Source organism: Schistocerca gregaria, chromosome X (genome assembly GCF_023897955.1).
Source record: "Schistocerca gregaria isolate iqSchGreg1 chromosome X, iqSchGreg1.2, whole genome shotgun sequence".
Classification (NCBI taxonomy): domain Eukaryota; kingdom Metazoa; phylum Arthropoda; class Insecta; order Orthoptera; family Acrididae; genus Schistocerca; species Schistocerca gregaria.
The window spans coordinates 488,353,953-488,375,646 of NC_064931.1; the positions used below are offsets into that span (position 1 = coordinate 488,353,953).

The 21,694-nt window shown below is 42.1% G+C and overlaps 1 protein-coding gene across 1 annotated transcript in view; it reads left to right on the top strand.

Moving 5' to 3' along the window:
• LOC126297558 (uncharacterized) overlaps positions 1–21,694 on the top strand; it is a 153,019-nt gene that overhangs the window by 118,903 nt on the left and 12,422 nt on the right. The window lies entirely within an intron of this gene.

Sequence of the window (21,694 nt, forward strand, 5' to 3'; positions counted from 1 at the left end):
CTCTCCTATCACCTTTCTTAAATAGGGCTTGACAACGTCATATTTCAGTCTCTCTGTAAAAAAATGTCTTGCGCTAGTGATGCATTGCCTATTTTAGATAAGATTCAACAGATGGGGTGAGATATGGATAAGGGGCTGTGACGACCTTCCCATCATGTGACACGTCCAAGATGGCGTTGCGCTAAATTATGGTGAAATTTTGGGCCAGTTCAAAAATGGCTCTGAGCACTCTGGGACTTACTGCTGTGGTCATCAGTCCCCTAGAACTTAGAACTACTTAAACCTAACTAACCTAAGGACATGACACACATCCATGCCCGAGGCAGAATTCGAACCTGCGACCGTAGCTGTCACGCGGTTCCAGACTGTAGCGCCTAGAACCGCACGGCCACTCCGGCCGGCTTTGGGCCAGTATGTCATCATTAACTCATGTTACACCTCACATGAACTCCTTAGCTCTGACCTTTTCTTCACATGTGTTGGCACCTTCCTGTCTGAAGTATCACCGAGCCCAACGGTGATGTCGTGGCGAGCCACACTTCTGCATCATTACAAAGGAAGGTTGTAGCCATGTTTGAGCCAAATTTCACACTTCTGCGTCAAATGGGGGAAAACGACAGTAGTCTAAAGACGTGCCCTTTTAATTCTTTTGCGCATCGCACGTTGTGGGTGCACTGCTTCAGTCTGCCAAGCAGACAACCCTACAGACATGGTTGTACGGCAGGAGGTCGCGGTGCCCCTCGGCTACAACACAGGGCTAAGTTTCTCAGCACTCCAACAAAGTCCTCTAGCAGTCGAACCAATTTTCAGAAAGATACCGGAAACCTACCACTGTACAGCAATGTGTACCTAGTCAACACTTCTTATACCGCCTGCATCTCGCTCCTGACAGCTTCCGCCGATGACAAAACAGGAGTACAGTTCAATGTCAGTAAGGAAATCTGTCATCTGCGCCACACGGTCCCGCGGCCGTACGGTGCTGCTAGGAGCTGCCCAATTAGCCTTCCGCGCATTCGTCGCTTCGTCCCTCTTTCGAAAATTCCAGACGCTGACATTGCAGAACACCGTGCCAGTCCAGAAGTCGGTGATTTTAACTCATGTTGACGATGGCGGAGGCAGCTGTCGAAAGCTCGAGTGGTTTATTCGAAGTAAGGCAGCTTGTAAACAGAGAAGATTTTATTGGTTGGCTCTGAGCACTATGGGTCATCAGTCCCCTAGAACTTAGAACTACTTAAACCTAACTAACCTAAGGATATCACACACAGCCATGCCCGAGGCAGGATTCGAACCTGCGACCGTAGCGGTCGCGTGGTTCCAGACTGTAGCGCCTTGAACCGCTCGGCCACTACGGCCGGCTTTTAGAGTATTGTGCTAGTGTCTGGTGTCCTTATCAAGTACGCATAAGAAGACATCGAAAGCATTTAGAGACCCGCCGCTAACAGGTCGGAAGAGCCATACGAAAGTGTAACAGAAATACTTGGATGACTTAAATGGAAAACCTGGAAGAAAGACGGCGTAGTTCTCGCGAGAACCTCTTTTGGAAGAAGACTGTGCGACTATTATATTGCCACCAACGTGTGCTAACAGAGGGATCTGAAGAAGAAGATAAAAGGGAGATAGGATACGTACAGTCATTTTTCCCTCAATCAGTACACGAATTTTTATGGAATAGGAAAGGATATCGGCGCTATTGGTACGATGTACCCTCCACCAAGCACAATACAGTAAAATTTTACTGCAGTACAGTTTTACCGCCGTTAACTTATATTTCGCGGAAAGACCACAAAGATAAGATAAGAGAGATCAGGGCTCGTACAGAGGCATATAGGTAGTCATTTTTCCCTCGTTCTGTTTGGGAGTGGAACAGGGAGAGAAGATGCTAGGTACCCTCCACCACTTCCAAGCACACGGGAATTGCTGCTGTCAGTAAAGGTAGGCCCATTACAACCACTTATCGAGTGAACAAATCGCATTTTGGAGTCGACTACCCCACAGAAGGCTAAGGTTCACGGCGGCACACAAAGTTGCGTGTCTTCGATGGACCAAAAACCAAATAAACTGGACACTGGCTGATTGAAGGCGTGTTGTTTGTTTCAACGATTCGCGATGTTCTCTCGTTTCAAAAGATGGGCGGCCCAATGAGGCGGTTAACTCGCAGCGCATGCAGTGTATTCTTCAGACTGGAGGTGGTCATGTGATGGTTTTGAGTTATTTTTCGTACCATGACTAGGGTCTATTCATTCAGATTACCTTGAACATGAACCAGGGCATTTGTTTCAAGATTCTCGTTGATCAAGTGTTCACTTGTCTTTTACATCATCGTGTTGAAATTTCCGTAAAGAACTCGAGTGTCCCCGTAAATCACCAGATCCTAATCCTATAGAAGATGTGTGGTGTCACCGCCAGACACCACACTTGCTAGGTGGTAGCCTTTAAATCGGCCGCGGTCCGGTAGTATACGTCGGACCCGCGTGTCGCCACTATCAATGATTGCAGACCGAGCGCCGCCACACGGCAGGTCTAGAGAGACTTCCTAGCACTCGCCCCAGTTGTACAGCCGACTTTGCTAGCGATGGTTCGCTGACTAAATACGCTCTCGTTTGCCGAGACGATAGTTAGCATAGCCTTCAGCTACGTTATTTGCTACGACCTAGCAAGGGGCCATATTCAGTTACTATTGATATTGTGAATCATGTACCGTCAAGAGCGACGTTAATCATTAATGGATTAAAGTTAAGTATTCCACCAGCTACGTCCGTTTTTCTGAAGTCTAATTTCCAAATCCTGTTCCTGACCTTACGCCAGCCTGCGTGAGCTAAAACGCGTGCCTTTCGGCCTCCTCTTGTAACACGGTGTTGGCTCTCATGGCAACCACAACAAAATGTGTGGTATTACTTGGAATAGAGAGTGAAACATCAACGCACTTTTGGTAACTCTGCGATAGTGTTCCAAATTGCACAAAACTGAGAGTCTGCCAGCAAATTATGTGCACTGAGCTGTGCCACTACTCTCCTTTACGCTGGTAGCAAAGAAATTGGCCGGTAATTGTCTGCTTTGTCTCTCTCAACCTTTTTACAAAGTGGTTAACAAGTATTTCAATATGTCAGGAAATTGACGACACCTGAAAGACACACTACACAAGTGATAGAGTACGAAACTAATACAGAAGGGTCCAGAAAAATGCGAACTCTCTTTGGTAGTTAACATCTTTGGAACAAAATGACGTATCATTGCAATTTTGCGCGTTAGGGTAGACCATTGTTTTCTCAACGGATCTTGGCGCGTTTTCCAGCAGATGACAGTGCAGCAACACAAGGCCCTATTGAGTGCTACTGGAAGTACGAAAACATAATGAAGGTTCAACGGCAATTACGTAATGCGTACGGAACTCAGCCACCAACACGTACAACAATTTATCGTACTCGGGAGAAATCTAAGCCAACGGTACTGTTCAAGATGTGCATAAGGGCAGATCTGGCCAGCCAAATACATCAACAAGTCCGGCTTCCAGCGCTGCTGTGTTGCAACATTTTACTAGCCCACCTCAAAAATCTGTGAAGCAGGGTGTACGTGAAAGCGGGGTAAGCCGATCAAGCGTACGACAAATTCTGAAGGCTACAAAGTGCGAAGTGTGCATTCGAGGATCGCTGCATGCTATGAACGATGCCGATCCGGATCGAAGAATGGAGTGATGCAAGTAGTTGGAAGACATTATTCTCGAGGATGAACGTTTTTCAGGGATGTTTATCTGGTAGGACGAGCCGCAATTCAAACTGAACGGTACTGTAAATCGCCACAACTGCGCGTACGTTCACGGGGACAAAGAAGGTAATCTACCGGGTGTTAATGTGTGGTGCGGTTTGCCATCGCGTGGTTTCATTGGTACTTTGAAGGTACTGTAACTGATGTGGTGCATCTTCATATGTTTCAAACATGGATTTTACCTGCCATCCGAGAGGTGTTTGGAAATGAAAGATTTTACCTACAACATGATATCGCTCCGCCTCACTACCACAGAGTTGTCAGAGCCTACATGTTTGAAAATCTACCTGGACGATGGATAGGCCAAAGAAGGGCTTATGAGCACAACAGATAGGATCAGCAGCACTATAAGAATGTTGGCGGACGATCGTGTTGTCTATACGCAAGTATCGCCATTGAACGATGGAAATGAAGTGCAAAAAGACAAAATATCCATTTGCTGTAATCAATGGCAGCTCTCTTTGTAGGTGTATATACATGGTGGTCGGAAACAGTTTGGAAAGCTTGTAAGGGTGTATCAGGGTAGACTGTGCTGAGAAATAATTGTTAAGAAAGAAATACGATACGTTGCGCCGTTTCCGAGTTAAATCGCATTGAAGTTAGCGAATCAGGCCGTTCTGCGAGCAAATTGAAGCGGTCCGCTTGAGATGGTGTCGCCAAACGTATTTTTCGTTTGGTTTCCTAAAACAAAACAAGAGAACGATACAAAAACTGGACATGTGACCGTAGTAAGGATCGAAACAAAGACCAAGACTAAGCAGTCTCGTGCGCTATGAGAACAACTGACACTAATTGTATCTGGCGGGCCGCTTGAATATGCGGGCCCAATGACCTGATAGGTTAACGTCAATTTCAGTTAACAAATATTTCTCAGCGCAGACTATAGTGCAACACACTTACAAGCTTTTCAGATTGTTTACGACCACCCTGTATGTAAGACAATGCCTATAATACAGAGAAAGAACTCGATAGCGCCTGTTTACAAGATTAGTGGTGAACATCTTGAACACGTCACATCGTGTAAGTATTTACACTGAAGAGCCAAAGAAACTAGTACACCTGCCTAATATCGGGCAGAGTCCACCCCACCCCCCCCCCCCCTCCCTCTTCTGAACAGCATGTTCTCTTCTGAACAGCATGTTTCAAGGCGCCGCAGATATACTCAATAATGTTCAAGTCTGAGGAGTTTGGTGGCTAGCGGAAGTGTTTAAACTCAGAAGAGTGTTCCTGGAGCCACTCTGTAGCAATTCTGGACGTATGGGATGTCGCATTATGCTGCTGAAATTGCCCAAGTCCGTGGGAATGCACAATGGACATGAATGGATGCAGGTGATCAGACAGGATGCTTACGTACGTGTCACCTGTCAGAGTCGTATCTAGACCTATCAGGCGCCCACATCACTCCAAATGCACGGGCCCCATCCCACTGCAGAGCCTCAACCAACTTGAACAGTTCCCTGCTGACTTGCAGGGTCCATGGATTGGATTCATGAGGTTGTCTCCATACCCGTACACGTCCATCCTCTCGATACAATCTGGAACGAGACATGTCCGACCAGGCAACATATTTCCTACCATCAACAATCCAATGTCGGTGTTGATGGATCCAGGCGAGGGGTAATGCTTTTTGTCATGCAGTCATCAAGGGTATACGAGTGGGCCTTCGGCTCTTAAAGCCCATATCGATGATGTTTCATTGAATGGTTCGCACGCTGACAGTTGTTGATTGCGCAGCACTGAAATCTGCAGCAATTTGCGGAAGGTTTGGACTTCTGTCACGTTGAACGATTCTCTTCAATCGTCTCAAAGATGTCGGAGATTTGATGTTTCACCGGGTTCCTGATATTTATGGCACACTCGTGAAATGGTCGTGCGGGAAAATCCTCACTTGATCGCTGCCTCGGAGATGCTGTGTCCCATTGCTCGTGAGCCGAATATAACACCACGTTCTAACGCGCTTAAATCTCGATAACCTGCCATTGTAGCAGCAGTAATCGATCTAACAACTGCGCCAGACACTTGTTGTCTTATATAAGCGTTGCCGACGACAGTGCCGCATTCTGCCTGTTCTGTATTTGAATACGCATGCCTGTACTAGTTTCTTTGGCGCTTCAACGTAGGAGCAATATTAGGAAACAGTATGAAATGGCAGAATCTTGTAAAAGAAGTATTAGGAAAAAACGGACAGCAGAGTTATATATATTGAAAGAGTTCTGTGAAAGTGCGGCGCATCTGTAAAGGAAATCGCATACAAGTTGCCTGTTCGATCAGGTTTAGAGTATTCAAAAATGGCTCTGAGCACTATGGGACCTAACGTCTAAGGTCATCAGTCCCCTAGAACTTAGAACTACTTAAACCTAACTAACCTTAGGACATCACACACAGCCATGCCCGAAGCAGGATTCGAACCTGCGACCGTAGCGGTCGCGCGGTTCCAGACTGTAGCGCCTTGAACCGCTCGGCCACTCCGGCCGGCTTTTAGAGTATTGTTCTAGTGTCTGGTGTCCTTATCAAGTACGCATAAGAAGACATCGAAAGCATTTAGAGACCCGCCTCTAACAGGTCGGAAGAGCCATACGAAAGTGTAACAGAAATACTTGGATGACTTAAATGGGAAACCTGGAAGAAAGACGGTGTAGTTCTCGCGAGAACCTCTTTTGGAAGAAGACTGTGCGACTATTATATTGCCACCAACGTGTGATAACAGAGGGATCTGAAGAAGAAGATAAAAGGGAGATAGGATACGTACAGTCATTTTTCCCTCAATCAGTACACGAATTTTTATGGAATAGGAAAGGATATCGGCGCTATTGGTACGATGTACCCTCCACCAAGCACAATACAGTAAAATTTTACTGCAGTACAGTTTTACCGCCGTTAACTTATATTTCGCGGAAAGACCACAAAGATAAGATAAGAGAGATCAGGGCTCGTACAGAGGCATATAGGCAGTCATTTTTCCCTCGTTCTGTTTGGGAGTGGAACAGGGAGAGAAGATGCTAGGTACCCTCCACCACGCACCGTATGGTGGATTTCGGAGTATATATGTAGATGTAGATGTAGAAGCATTATACAGTGGCTTTCGGAGTATACAGGGTGTCCCAGTAGGAATGCTCAATATTCATGGATATGGTAGGAACGATGATTCGAAGCAAAAAATTCCGGTAAACATGGGCCCTAGAATGCACACTTTAAGAGCTATGAGCACTTTTTCATCTTCGACACGAACAAACCTCTTCTGCTGCAAGTGTTTTGCTTCTCATGTAGTGGGAGGAGGTAGAACGGAGCAAAACAAGAAAAAATTGTCCAGTAAACATGTGCAATAAAATGCATACCTTAAGAGCTATGCGCACTTGTTCAGTAGAAAAGATGTTTCACAGAAGCGAAGATGAACAAGTGCTCATAGCTGTTAAGGTACGCACTTTAGAACCCATGTTTATTAGACCTTCTTTATGTTTTGGTCCATACTATCACCTATCAGAAGATGGAAAGCAAAGAGGTTGTACTACAAGAGATATGTTTCACAGTATCGAAGAATCAAGAAATGCTCATAGGTCTTACGGTATGCATTGTATGCACTTTAGAGCCCTTGTTTACGAGACTTTTTTTTACTTCGAATGATTGTTGCTCTCACAGCCGTTAATATTGACCATTCCTCTTGGGACACCCCGCATATATAGATGTAGGTCACTAAAAGCCACTCACAGTAGTTGATATACGACAGCGTAGTTATATTCCTAAAGGAATTAAATTACCAGCCACAAAGATGACATGATGCACTAGTCCGCCATACCTAGAGATTACTGGTAGAGAGACCAAGCGTCTCCCTGATCCTCGGCAGATTGCAGGCCTCACAGTTACATCTACTTCTATGCTCCACAAGCCACCTTACAGTGTGTGATGGAGTGTACTTAGTCTACCACTGTCACTTGCCCCCCTTTTCTGTCCCAGTTGCGAATAGTTAGCGAGAAGGACGATTTCTCTTAATCCTCTGTGTGAGCTAGAATTCCTATAATTTTACCTTTATGGTCTTTTCGCGAGATATATATGTAGAAGGAAGCAACATGTTGATTGCATCTTCTAGGAACGAACGCTCTCGGAACTTTAACAGGAAACCACACCGAGATTCAGAGCACTTCTCTTGCACCGTCTGCCACTAGCGTTGGCTGAGCATCTCCCGTGGCGCTTTCACGATTGCTAAATGAACTTGTAACGAAACGCGCTCCTCTTCTTTGGTTCTTTTCTATCAATGCTACGGATCTCATACTGACGAGCAATATTCAAGTATTGGTCGAATGACAGTTTGTAAACTACCTCCTTTGTGGGTGGGCTACATTTCCTAAGGATTCTTCCAATTAATTTCAGTCTGCCTTACGTGCGATTAGTTATGTCGGCGTTCCACTTTCAATCACTACAGACTCATCCGTATTTTATGCACGTAATTGCTTCCGGTGATTGTTTTGCAGTCGTGTAATCATACGATAATGGGTCTCTCTGCCGATTTACGCGTGACGCGATACATTTGTTTATGTTGAGGGTCAATTTTCAGTATCTGCACCAAGCGTCGATCTTTTGCAGGCCTTCCTGCATTTATCTATAATTTTCTAGCGCAGCGACTTCTCTGTATACAACAGCATTCTCCACGAAAAGCCTCATGCAACTTTTGACGTTATCCACCAGGTCATTTGCATTTACTGTGAAAAGTAATGGTCCAATAGAGCTCCCTTGAGATACACCCGAAGCTACGTTCACGTCATTGAGAATGACACAGTGTGTTCTGTTTGCTAGAAACTCTTCAGTCCAATCATACAGCTTGTCTGATATTCCTTACGTTCGTATTTTCTTATGGTCTACGTCACCAAGTTCCTAAAACCTCTCCATGAAAGTGAGACAATTGATCACAGATATGCCGAACAGTATTGATGATTTCAAACAAATATTAAATCCCTGATAAAGTATATTTGATATTCATGATCTCAAACCATTCATTCTTGGAATTCACGTGACTGACTGATTTCAGTAATTGGAGTGTTACATGAAGAGTTTTGAAAGAAGTTTGAATACTGAATTCGCTAAGACTCACGACAGATACAGAATTATTTGTTAGACCGTTCACGCTTTTGGCTGCTGATATGCGTCACTCCTTGCAGCTTGAGTTGAGAGAACTGCAGTGTAGGACCCCACTCTAGCATCGATTTATTCAAACGCGGAATTTGAGATTTTTTTGAAAATATTTTCTAAACTACTGTTCCCGAATGCACAAAGATGCTGTCACAGCTATTTCAGTACTTTGTTCAGCCTTCTCCTACTATGAATAAAGTCTGTTCAAATTGGTGCAGGCTCTGTAATGGTGTGGGGCGTGTGCAGTTGGGGTGATATGGGACTCCTGATACGTCTAGATACGACTCTCACGGGTGACATGCACGTAAGCATCCTGTCTGATCGCCTGCATCCATTGATGCCCATTGTGCATTCCGACTTACTTGGGAAATCCCAGCAGAACAATGCAACGCCCCACACGTCCAGAATTGTTATATAGTGGCTCCAGGAACACTCTTCTGAGATTAAACACTTCCGCAGGCCACCAAACTTCCCAAATATGAACATTATTAAGTATGTCTGGGATGCCTCGCAACGTGCTGTTCAGAAGAGATCTCCATCCCCTCGTACATTGCATAATGCATGATATCAATTCCCTCTAGCACTACTTCAGACATTAGTCGAGGAGTGTATATCACAAAATGCATAAGAGAGAATCAAAAAGTTTTCGTTTGAGGGCATTGCTGCAGCATACAGGGAACATAATGCGACTCCAATGAGGGTATTGAGCTTCGACGTGTAAGCAAGGGATTAGTGTGTCGTTCGTGTCATTCCGATGTGCGTGCTGTAAATGTGGAAACGTGAAGTATGGCGACGTTATTACCAAATGCGTCCAAACATCAACAATGTGCTGTTATCCTTTTCTTGGGCGCCGAAGGACAAATACCCGTAAACATCCATTGGAGAATGAAATATGTGTATGGGGCAGCATGCCTGCTGAAAGCTACCGTTATGGAATGGTACGCCAGGTTCAATGTTGGTCGCGACTCGACTCAAGAAGTCGGTCAATCTGAGAGATCAGCCTCACTAAAGTGGGAGACACTCGAGCATCCGCTCTGTAGTCTTGATCTCTACCCATGGGTTTATCACGCCTTCAGTCCCTTAAAAAAGGCCTTGAACAGCCGACGATTCCTTGCAGACGAGGATATGCAGCAGGCAGTTACGGACTTCTTCGTACAGCAAGATACGGTGTTTTACGAAACGGGTATCTCCATCCTGATGCGTCGATGGGACGCTTGCCTCAATGCTCTCGGCTATTTTACATGATTGGCATACCGATTGTGGACTGCACGCCCTCCGAACAGAACCTTTTCGATCGTCCCTTACAAAATCTACACGTGTATAAATTTTTAAACATCACAGCTCTGAGTTAAATGCCTGTGTGTGCACTGTTTTCTCCTACAAATAAATCTCTTTGGTCTGTTCATTACATTATCATCAACTAACCCACTTATTCGGTCAAGAGAGATACTTACTACATTGATGGGCGTACAAAAGTTGAAAATAAACCCTACTGATGGACGCAAACGTGAACTGTGATATTTGACTTTGAGAACCGATCCCTTTCTAGTAACTACGCGTCTTCCACTGTTTCCCACTAACCTTCAGCTCATACCCATCTCTTTCATACACTTATTCCATTGAGATTAGTTGTACGGAAATGCGAGACGTTGGCCAGACACAGATGTATGCCCAGTGCGCGAACTTGTTCCAAGAAAGGAAATACTGGCCAGATCTGTTGTAGATCATGGTTCAAATGGCTCTGAGCACTATGGGACTTAACGTCTCAGGTCATCAGTCCCCTAGAACTTAGAACTACTTAAACCTAACTAACTTAAGGACATCACCCACATCCATCCCCGAGGCAGGATTCGAACCTGCGACCGCAGCGGTCTCGCGCTTCCAGACTGTAGCGCTTAGAACCGCTCGGCCACCTTGTCCGGCCTGTAGATCATGTATGGGAGACACTGGGGAGACGAACTGCAGCCCTTCATCTGTGAGGAATGAGGTCTTGCACCATCTCTTAGAGAAAATGCCACGTCACTTCCAAACATGTGTGGCAGTTAGGGTGACCATACCTCCTAATAATTATTTTTGTTTCAGTGGAAAACTTTTGTTTGTTTGTTCACTTTTCGTGCTGTATGTATCTTTAGTTTCAATACTTTTCTTATTACATTACATGAGATCCATTTTTTGGATGTGTATTAGACTAGATCTGCAATTTATTCTTTTTATGTTGTATTTCTCCCCGACTACTTTCGAGTATTGCTCATCGTCAGGTGGTACCCATATAAAATTAAGCCATCACAAATATACATATACATATACATAGATACACATTTGTTGATGGTATGGACACTATTTGCTTAGTTTTATGAGGTCTTTAATGTTATTTATGAATTATGAGCTTATTCTGCTTTGTCATATTTATGATGTTAGAGCACAGGTGTCGTATTATGTATCTATAATTATGATGGAGATATAGTCTTTGCTCACATTTCATTATCTTTAATGAAAGTCGACTTCTTATTGAAGGTAAAATTTAGGGTCGCCTTTCGTTCTGAATTATCTACGCCCTGGAAAGAATATTTCCCTAGTTCTCAATACATTTCTTATTTCGAAGCTCGGTTCCTTCGTTAAAAATGCACTTTTTTTTGTCAAACGGCCATAGAGCTCTGTCACCTCTGAAATGTTAGTATAGCTCCCATCTTTAGTGCTACGAAGACTTGAAAGGCTACTGCTTATGCTTACTGTTGAGTGTTGTTTTTCTCTGCGATGCGTAGTAATTTGGATACGTTGTTTTTGCATTTGTTATGTGTTCTTTATATTTTGTACTAAATTTTCAACCTGTTTGTCGGATATATAACATGTCAAAATTGCTGCATTTAATTTTGTGTATTTCTGACTGACAGTATATTTTAGATTTGTCTGTTCTGTGAATTGCGTTTATTCGTAATTTATTTTCTGTGGAAAAGCTAGTTTTAAGATTGAGGTTATGAGATGTGTACCTTATTTTTCGAGAAACATTCTTCAAGTGCGGTACTGTAGCGCAATTTTCTTTCTTCTTTCTTTCTATTTTTTCAAACGTTATTTCTTCATTTTCATTTGCATACATGGCCTCAATTTTATTTCTGTACATTTTATCGACTATGTTAGTCCTGTTGCCATTATTGGCAACCCTAATTATATCCAGTTCTATCTTCACGCTTTCTCGAGGAAGGGAGCTAAGGACGTGATCTATCAGGACATGAAAATGTACCGCCTGATGTGCTAATGAATGACATGATGAATCATATATTATACACTCAGTTGTGGTTGTATTACATAATACGTCAAAGTTATGGATAACATTATTATTAGCTGTTTTATGTCTAGAGATTTGATGCTATTTTTTGTTTCTTATTTGACGGTAAATTTGATGTTGTTATATATTTTATTAATTTGTTGATGGAATTCATTAATTTTCTCGGTGTTTCATTACAGAGAATGACGGTATCACCGATTTAGCGTAGGACCCTCCGGACTTTTCTCGAAAAATTTATTTTCTTAGTGATCTAAATAGCATAAAAAAATAAATCGCCACCCTGGTGGAATACACATATATAGAAATTCATCTCATGTAATTTATTGCAGCAGCGGTATACCATATACAAAAAATCTAAATATATGTTTTGGAAACAACTGAATTTTAAGTATCTTGCGATCCAGCGTTACTGTATTCTGTGGCCTTCCCGACACACTGTTCAAACAATATACTCTCATTTACTGATTACACTTGACTTTTGGTAACTGGAGCAAAAATTTTTTAACGGTTTCTGCAAACAACCCCACTTGGAAGCCAGGATGGTTCCTTAAACTACGCCATTTCCGATTCGTTTCTAGATCCTGGGTCCGTTCCATATATCATTCTTGACATATCATTCCTTACCTAAACAATGAAGGCCTGCACTTAGCTTAGAAAATCAGTCATGACGTATCATTAATCTTCCTGGTAATTTGACTACATGTACGTAAAACGAGCACTCACATGCAGGAAAGCTGTTGAATGGAAATTTCTAAGTGCAGTCGGACAACTGTGCTACGTAAAGTATAGTGTTATAGTTTGCTACAGGGCACCATGTTTTTGATTCCACATCGATCCTCTGTTTTTTTTTTTTTTTTATCAAACAAGAGTCAGAAGAGGTCCGTTATCCAAACAATGACATGAACCGCGATAATGTTGTTCATGTTTGTAAAAATTTAGAATCAGCTGTTTGGCATTCGCATGTTGTACAGGTGGAGCAGCTGAATCGGCGAGTCTGCAAACAAGCAGGTAGCCAACCCGCAAAGGAGACATGTATTGAAATGATTCACCAAACAAAGGCGTTCAAAAGGTTTCTGTTCAATGTCAAGTAGTGTTTCGAAATTTTGCCCAGTCATCGAACTTGTGTCTGATATTTTGCCTTCTTATTTTCTTCACTTGGATACAGTAACGTATTTAACAAGCGATTTAACTTACCTTTTCGATAAGCAAATTTGGCTAAATTCCTGCCAATACTGCAACCAAAACACACACACAGACGCACACTGAAAGCTTTGGAAACTACATCGATGAAATTCACCAAGCTCAGATCTCTGACATAGTGGAACTCCACCAAAAAGTATGCAAAATCAAGCACTTTCAGTGTCAGATATCTAAAGTTTTGTGAAATATACGTTGCTATGCCGTAAAAAGTTTAGATGCAGACCTTCACAGCACTTCCTCAGGGTGCATTTAACTGCCGTCTGACGACACAGCGAGCTGATGGAGAACGCTTCTTATAAATTCCAATAATTAACGATTCTGACTGTGGCTGCACAAGATGGCGCAATGACAAGCTGGACTAGTAATCGAAGAGAGGGGGTTCTGATCCCAGTACGGCCATCCTGAGTAACCTGAAACATCCTCGATAGTGCTTTGTAGGCCTTCATCTTCGGCACATCGGTGATAGCCAACTTGCTGAATCACTCTAGACCCACTGTGTCCATTCGTTTATTTAGTATCTTGAAACTAATGCTATATTTTCACATCAGTGCATGTAGGAACAATTCTTATGTTTCTTTAATCCGTGTTATGTTCCAGCAAAAACACTCGATTGTTTACTGAAATTGGTTTAGTGTATCTGAATCGGACTATGTGCGCAGAAACTATGCATCTGCAAAATCGCCTTTCCATGCACACAGATCTCCAGGCGTCTAATTTCCTCGATGAACTTGACGACGTAAACACAATAAATAAATTCCTAATATTTCAATAACTGGTATTAGACATTGAAAAGAAGTCTTCCTCAAATTACAGTACGCAAAGGTAAAAGTATAGAGGAAGCTTACGACTGGTGATCGTGACAGCACTCTGTACATCTGGACCTATCTTATTATGTCACCTAATTACATCCAGTTAAGTGGGTGCTTCTTTACCAAAAAGAAATTCACAGGCTTCTGATTAATTTTGAAACAAGCACTACGAATAGAAAAATTAATGGAAACCCACTTCCATTGGATTACTATACAGTATAGCTTTCACTCTGTAACGGTGATGAAAATTAAGAAAAAGACATACATATTTCGCCATAAGGACATGTTTCGATATTCTCAACCAGCGCTCGCTCGTGAGGGTTCTAAGATCCCAGAGCAACATTGTTCAAAGACCACCCCACTAATTTTAAATTAGTAAGTGATCTGCTTACAACGTCTTTTAATAGTCATACGAGGTGGAGGATGCTCCGTCATGTCCAAGAGATACCTCAGTTATGTGGCAATGTCGTTACATCAAGCTGCAGATAATAGAGGAAAAGGTGTAAATATGGACACCCTCTTTTGTTTATGATTTAAAGGTACTTCTTTTTGTAAAAATTCTAGATTTTATACCTACATTAACAACTATAACAAGTTTAAAAGATGTTGAGAGGCGAAACAACGATTAGTATCCGTTATTTCTATTCGAAAACAAAGATTTACAAAAAGCTTGTAAAATGGAACTTTAAAAAAAATGGGAGTGCAAGTACGGCCATCCATAAAAAGGTGCGAGTAATCTTTTGAAATATTTTAATGTAATGGGTTAAAACAATACAAAATGGTAGACTAGTCTACAACAACCAACTTTCGTACATTTATGCATGGAATCTGAAATTATTTACGGTAATCATAAAAGTAAGTAGCTCCTTCACAGCCAGCACAATCTAAGTGTGCCCACATTTGGCACATAACACATTTAATATACATCTCTCCTCTCCTGTCTTGAGAGAACTTTTTATCACAAAAGATGCAATTGTATCACTTGAGTCTGGTGTATCCCCATCGTTCACATTAAGCTCATCATCCACAAGGTGAGAGCTGCAGGAGCCTGAAGAGTCCGATGATAAATCAGATATTTTTGTAGAATAAACTTTCTCTTTTTGAAGGCCTTTAGAATTTGCACCTCTGTCAGCAGGGTGGCTTCTAACCCCAGAGAAACTCAACGACGTCTTCTTGACATCACTTTTGTCAAGCGATGTTTTCAACTGATCTTTGTGTGGCGTTCCAGTGACGTGGCAGGCAGTTGCTGCTTTTTGTCCCTGTATTGTGGTTTTCTCCTTAATGCTGGGGACAGGAGATATGTAGAATGGTGAAACTGCATTTGTTGAAGTCCCAGGAGAAGTCGCTGGTGTTTCAATGACTTCGTCAACTGGCATAGCTAGAGCTTGATGTGGTTGTACCTCAGGATAACTCGAAAAAGAAGCAGATGACGTCGATGGTACAGAGATAGCAAGTAGAGGAGCATGTGATCCAGAAACATTAGATCTATGTTCCTCTGTGGAGCAATTTTTTCTGCAACCAACTCAGCAGCTATGAAATCAGCGTCGGTGGAGATGTAACGGTTCATTTACTTTGCATTCGTTTATTGCTATCTCAGCTGATTGGGTACAAAGGTAGGCTTGGCCAGAAACTTTCACAAGGTCGTAAGGTGTGAGAGGATGCCAATTGTGATGCAACCATATTCTCAGTGCCTCGTTGTAGTACGTTTTCAGAGGTTCCATGAACGTCATATCTAGAGGCTGCAGTTTCTGGGTTCAATGTGGAGGAAATGAGATGATAGTCACGTGGTGTTCATTCACCAAGTCAACCACATCTGAATTTCGAACGTGGCTATAATGACCATTCAAGATGAGGAGAACAGACCATTGTTCAGCCGGACATGTTTTCTCAATGAAATGAACAAACTTTTTGGTGAACAAATTATTTTGAACCCATAATGATGGATAGGTTCTAACAATTGCACCAAAGGGGTAGCCGCTCATTACAGCTTGGTACATGTTCATTCTAGGGAAAATTATCATCGGTGGGACATAATGTCTTGAAGTGCTCATAACTGTGATTGTAGTCCCCCTTTCTACAGACGTTAGAGCTTCAATTGGTTTCTTCCCTTTCGTCCCCATCACTTTTGGAATTTTTCTTTGGACAATGGACAGCCTATCTCGTCCACATCATACAGTTGGTCTGCTAGATATGAGTGTTTGTGGAAAGCGTCTGCCAACAAATCAAAGAAAACCATCACATTCTCTTTATTGAAGCCCAAGGCTCTGTCATATGAAGTTCCACAAGGTTTGCGAATTGAAGCCGGTCCTTGTGTTTCTCAAGAAAAAAGTGAGCCCAAGCTCATCCTGCTTTTCCTCCTTTGAAAGGGGTTATCAAACTATTTCACTGGGCAACTGAAAATGCCATTCTTCTCAGATCCGCCAAAGTGCATCCAAAGAATTTTTGCTCCATCTCAAGGAGATAAGAAACGAGCTGCTTTTCGAGGTCTGCATTTAAAATTGGTTTCCTCCCAAACTTTGTCTCTTGAACTGCTTGCTCAGGGATTTTATCACATTTAAGGAATCACTGCAAAGTGGTACGAAGCAGTCTGAATGTTCTTGCAGCACCTTTCACTGAAGCCTCCATTGCTTTCACAGATGCTATGGCATGTACCATCTGAGATTTATCCCACTGATGCCTCTGGTTCTCACATTCATAGCACTTCTTCGTTATCAGTATTCTGCAAGGACAAACAAAAGCAGTCAGGTCTATTATCGCAATTTGAAAATACTATTTGCTTGTTTGTTGCTGTGTGAGTTGTATATATGAAATTTAAACAAAATTCGACCAACCATATATGTAAAAAATTATTGAAATCTTTTACATTGTTTAAGAGAAGAGAAGGAGTAATTATGGGCCCTCCTGAAATAGGAGCGCATTTTTAAACCAACCCAGTGGGCCCATATTTACACCAACCATTCTTAAGCAACATGGCCACCACCATTTCAAACCAAAAAACATGAGCAACATAAAACGTCTTTCTTAAAGTAGCTTAGGATCCGTTTATTCCAGATATCACTGAGAAATTGTTTTGAACTAATCAAAGAATATAAAAAGAAAACGATTTCACATACCTGCCAAACGTTTGTAGTCCTGAACAAACACCAATTCACACAATAACTGACGCTGTGACTACACTGCTTCAAACAATGCTTCCAACTGTTCACTGCTACGGTCTGTCAACAACAGGCACCGTTTTCGGTCCTGGTCGCCAGACCGCAGCACTTCCCATACCCTCTTAGTGAGGGGTGCCCATAATTACACCTGTGCCCATTTTTACGCCTTTTACTATATGAATCGTAACGGCTATCGAGTTGCTGAAGATCTAGGTTGTGCTGTTTGCTTGCAATTTTAACGAGAGTTATAATACAGTAGTACTGTAACTGCCTTTTAAAATAAAAGTCGCTTGCACCAGAGTTTAATCCGTGACTGTTTGGCGTGTGTAACAGTCAAATGCGTTTGAATTGGCCTGCTAAATGTCCAGCACTGATCCTAATGCAAATATCTGTGACTGCCTGAAACAACTTATCGAACGCCAGTGACGAGGATCACGCCACCTAACCGCTTTCCTCAGACTAAAAGTGACAATTAAAAGCCACCGCCGCAGATTTATTAACAGCACTTCAAAATACTACAACGATCTTTTTGAAAGTGTGGACATTCTAAATTCTGGAAGTCCTGGGAACAGCAGGAGCATGTGTCCAGCTCAATCTGGGTTGCTAAATGCATTGCAAACTCACACTTGTATAGCCCCTCGCACAAAGCTGGAAGCTATTTAACTTTCTGGCGCCCCATTGCCGCCCAAGGACTTCCACTACTGCCAATAAGTAAGACCTTGTTGAAAGTAGCTGTCCCTACTTTCCTTCGAGTGCAAAGTGCTTCATTCCTTTCTTTATTACTTAAATAGATGGAGTTTTGAAACGCAAGTAGACTTCGTATGTGACTATTCAGTTACGTAACTGGTCTGAGGAACGACCATTCAAACGGAGGAGCAAATTTTAGAAGGATAGAAATCAAAGGGAGAAAACAGTGCACTCACATACAGGGTGTTTTCCAATTCATGTTACGCACTTATAGATATTGTGGAGGGCACTTGGCAAATCAAGTTTTACATAGAAGCCCATGTCTGGAAACACCATCAATTGACACTACAGAGCATCAAAGCGATAGGCGCCGATGCCTGTAAATGTATGTGAACAAAAGGTGATTCGGTCATGATGTTGCAAGCTTTATAGGATGAGGGTGAAGAGTAAATATATCAATTTGAGGTAAGGGTCCTTGTACCAGAAACGAACGAGTCGAAAGCTATAGGCAGAAACCGTTCTGATGTCTCTGACAATGAGGTACATGTACTGGAACTGTTGTTGCTAACATTGTAGGGTAGGCTACTTTCAGATGTGGTAGTATAGACAAACACAAGAAAAAGGTCTAGTAAACATGGCTCTAAAGTGCTTAAGAGCTATGAGCTTTGTTCAATACAGGAAATGTGTTTCATGGTAGTAAAGATGAACAAGTGCTAATAGCTCTCCCCAGGAATGTATTTTAGAGCCCATGTTCAATGAATATTTTTTTCCTTCTTTTAGTCCATACCACCACCTCTGAAAGTCGCCTATGCTGCAGTCTTAGCAATAACAGTACCAGTATATATATTCCACTATCAGAGGTATTAGATCTGTTTTCGCTTATAACTTTCGATTCGTTCGTTTCCTATACACGAACCCTTACCTCAAACTGATAAATTTATCCTTCTCCACCATTCTACAGAGTTAGTAACATCATGACGGAATCAACCTGTACACGTACATACATTTACAGGCGCCGGCGCCTATAATATTGACGCTCTGTGGCGTCGTTGGATGACGTTTCCGGACTTAAACTTGATTTACTGTGGTTCCCTTTCCAATCTCTACAAGCGTGCAACAGGAATTGTGGAACATCCTGTACATATTCCGCAAGCCACCATACGATTCTCGGCGGGGAGTACGTTATACCACTGCTGCTTTTCCCTTTACCGTTCCACTCGCAAACGGCGCGTGGAAAAAATGAATATCTATATGCTCCCGTATGAGACCTTATTTCCCTTATCTTGTCTCTTAGAGGAAACTGTGAGTACGATATGAGGAATAATTTTAGAGACGATAATAAAATTACTGTCTTCTGTGGCAGGTAACACCTACAACTTCTTCATATTTCGTATGGAATAACGAAAGAATCGCGTCTTGTATGAGCTCTTTTCTGGAATATTAATCTCATAAACCCTTGGACAAGGTGCTGACTATGCATTGCTGTTGTAGCCAGATCTGGGTCACATGCACTCTCTTCGGTCGCTCGTATGCCAATCGACATAATAAGGATGCAGTACTTGGCATGAGTAAGACAACAAAACAATTGAACAAAAATTTCTGTGGAGCAGCGGATAATGACTTTAAGGACTTGATTGAATACACATTAGGCGTACAGGCTCGACTGGACGATAATGTCGTGCGCAATCCACATGCTAGATACTAGCTGAGGGGTCAGTCTTTCTTATACTTATCAGTTCCTGTACATCTCAATACCATTACTATTTTCTTTCATGATTAGACAAGGAAGTGGCTAAGTGGCGTGGGTAATGTTAACTCATAGCAAGCTGCCCCTGATTAAAATACTAATTTATTATATAACATGATCCTCTCACTACTTCACAAATATGTGTTACAATTGGCACAGTGACTTTGTTATGTACCTAACGTGACATATACTTCAAGAATAGGACAGCAAGGATACAATTCAATCAGCTGCAGCCTAGCTTATGGGGATACAGACTAAAGAGATAATAAAATTATTTTCACACACGTGACTTACAGCATGGATGCAAGTAACAGTTTAGCTACAGTGATCCAGTTACAAACATGGAAAATATGGAAGAGCCTAGAGTGTATTTCAGAGTAATAGGGGGAGGGGGTGGGGGAATGCACAGATGTGCCCTGTGCATTTATTGCTACCACATATAAAGGCACAGAAAGTAGAACCCAATGATGACCAGAAATCGTCCATATATGTAGATAACCATCTTCCTTGCTAATTCTTCTTTTATTATGTGCTACAATTAGTATCATAGGACTGAACATGTACACAATAGCCAGTGTGGTGCAGGATGAGCACATACCAGTTAGTTATGAAAAATTAATATAGCTTTCTCAAGATTCCGTTTAGACAGGCGTATGGAAGCTCAGTAAATTCAGGACGAAACGATTTGTGCAATTAACATGGTTTAAATGAACTATGACTGAGTTACAGAGCATGTGTTGGTGGGTGGCCAGCATCTATTAGACACACAAAGAATTGAGTTTAGACCAAACGAATAAATGAAGTGGAATGTATAACTCGTGGCTAGAAGGAAGCCAAAAAATATAACATATCTTCATACTACGAATACCAGCAGGGACTCAAAGCTTAGTGGTCACTACTTAGAACAAAGCATACGAAATAAACAGAAAAATTCCGACTAATCATGGTTTGTGGACATTAAATGCCATTTCAATGAATAACTGATCTCAACTAAACGAAATATCAAATCGAGACGGCTCGACATAATACAATATCCAAACACATCCATTACTTACCAGCCCTGCTTGGACACTGAGCCAAAAGCCAAGTCTGCAGTGCGCTGGGACCCCAGTCAGCTGGAGGGGGGAAGGAAGAGGCACCTACCAATACTTGTACCTTGCGTCAAGTCAAAGCATGCACCTCCTGTCCCTTAGCTATGTCTCTGGTCCACTGGTCCACCCCCTCCCCCCTTTCCCAAGTGGTCCAAATACTATGTTGGCAATACAGCCCAATGACATAGGATACTCTCTGACTACAGAGGAGTGTGGTTCAAAACATTCACTACTTCTTGGTTACACAACCACACATACAAAGGTGGGAAACGAGGAGGAAATGAACTGCATAAAGGGTAAATAAATAAATAGACACATGAGCATCCTTCCTTCCAAGAGGGAAGGTGGATGAAATTGTCACAAAGAATGCTTATAGGGAGAAAAATGTCAAAGACAAGTTGCTGGAAACAAATTGCTGCAGAAATTGCATACAGCTTTAATGGAAGAGTACGTACTGATACCTTTCAGTACCATTAAATAGTTCATCAAGACTTAAAATGAGATAAATTTAGAAGTGATAGGTATCTCGTACTGGTCTTTAACATCTAATTTTTAACAGTGATTAGCATTAATGTGACTTCAATAACAGTAACACAGTTGTCTTTCCGAATGATTGAAAGGACCTGCAGACAACATTCCTGCAAAATTACCAACATTTTCAAAAGTTCTTTATACCTGAATAGCTACTATAAGTTTTGGCTCTGTTAATTGAATCGAATTTTTTATAATGAAATTGCAACTGACAATTCATGCAATTAGTATGCCTTCATTAAGACCTATTTTAAAATCAAGTGCGTATTTTGATGTATACAAGAAGCACCAAAAGATACTCGTAAATT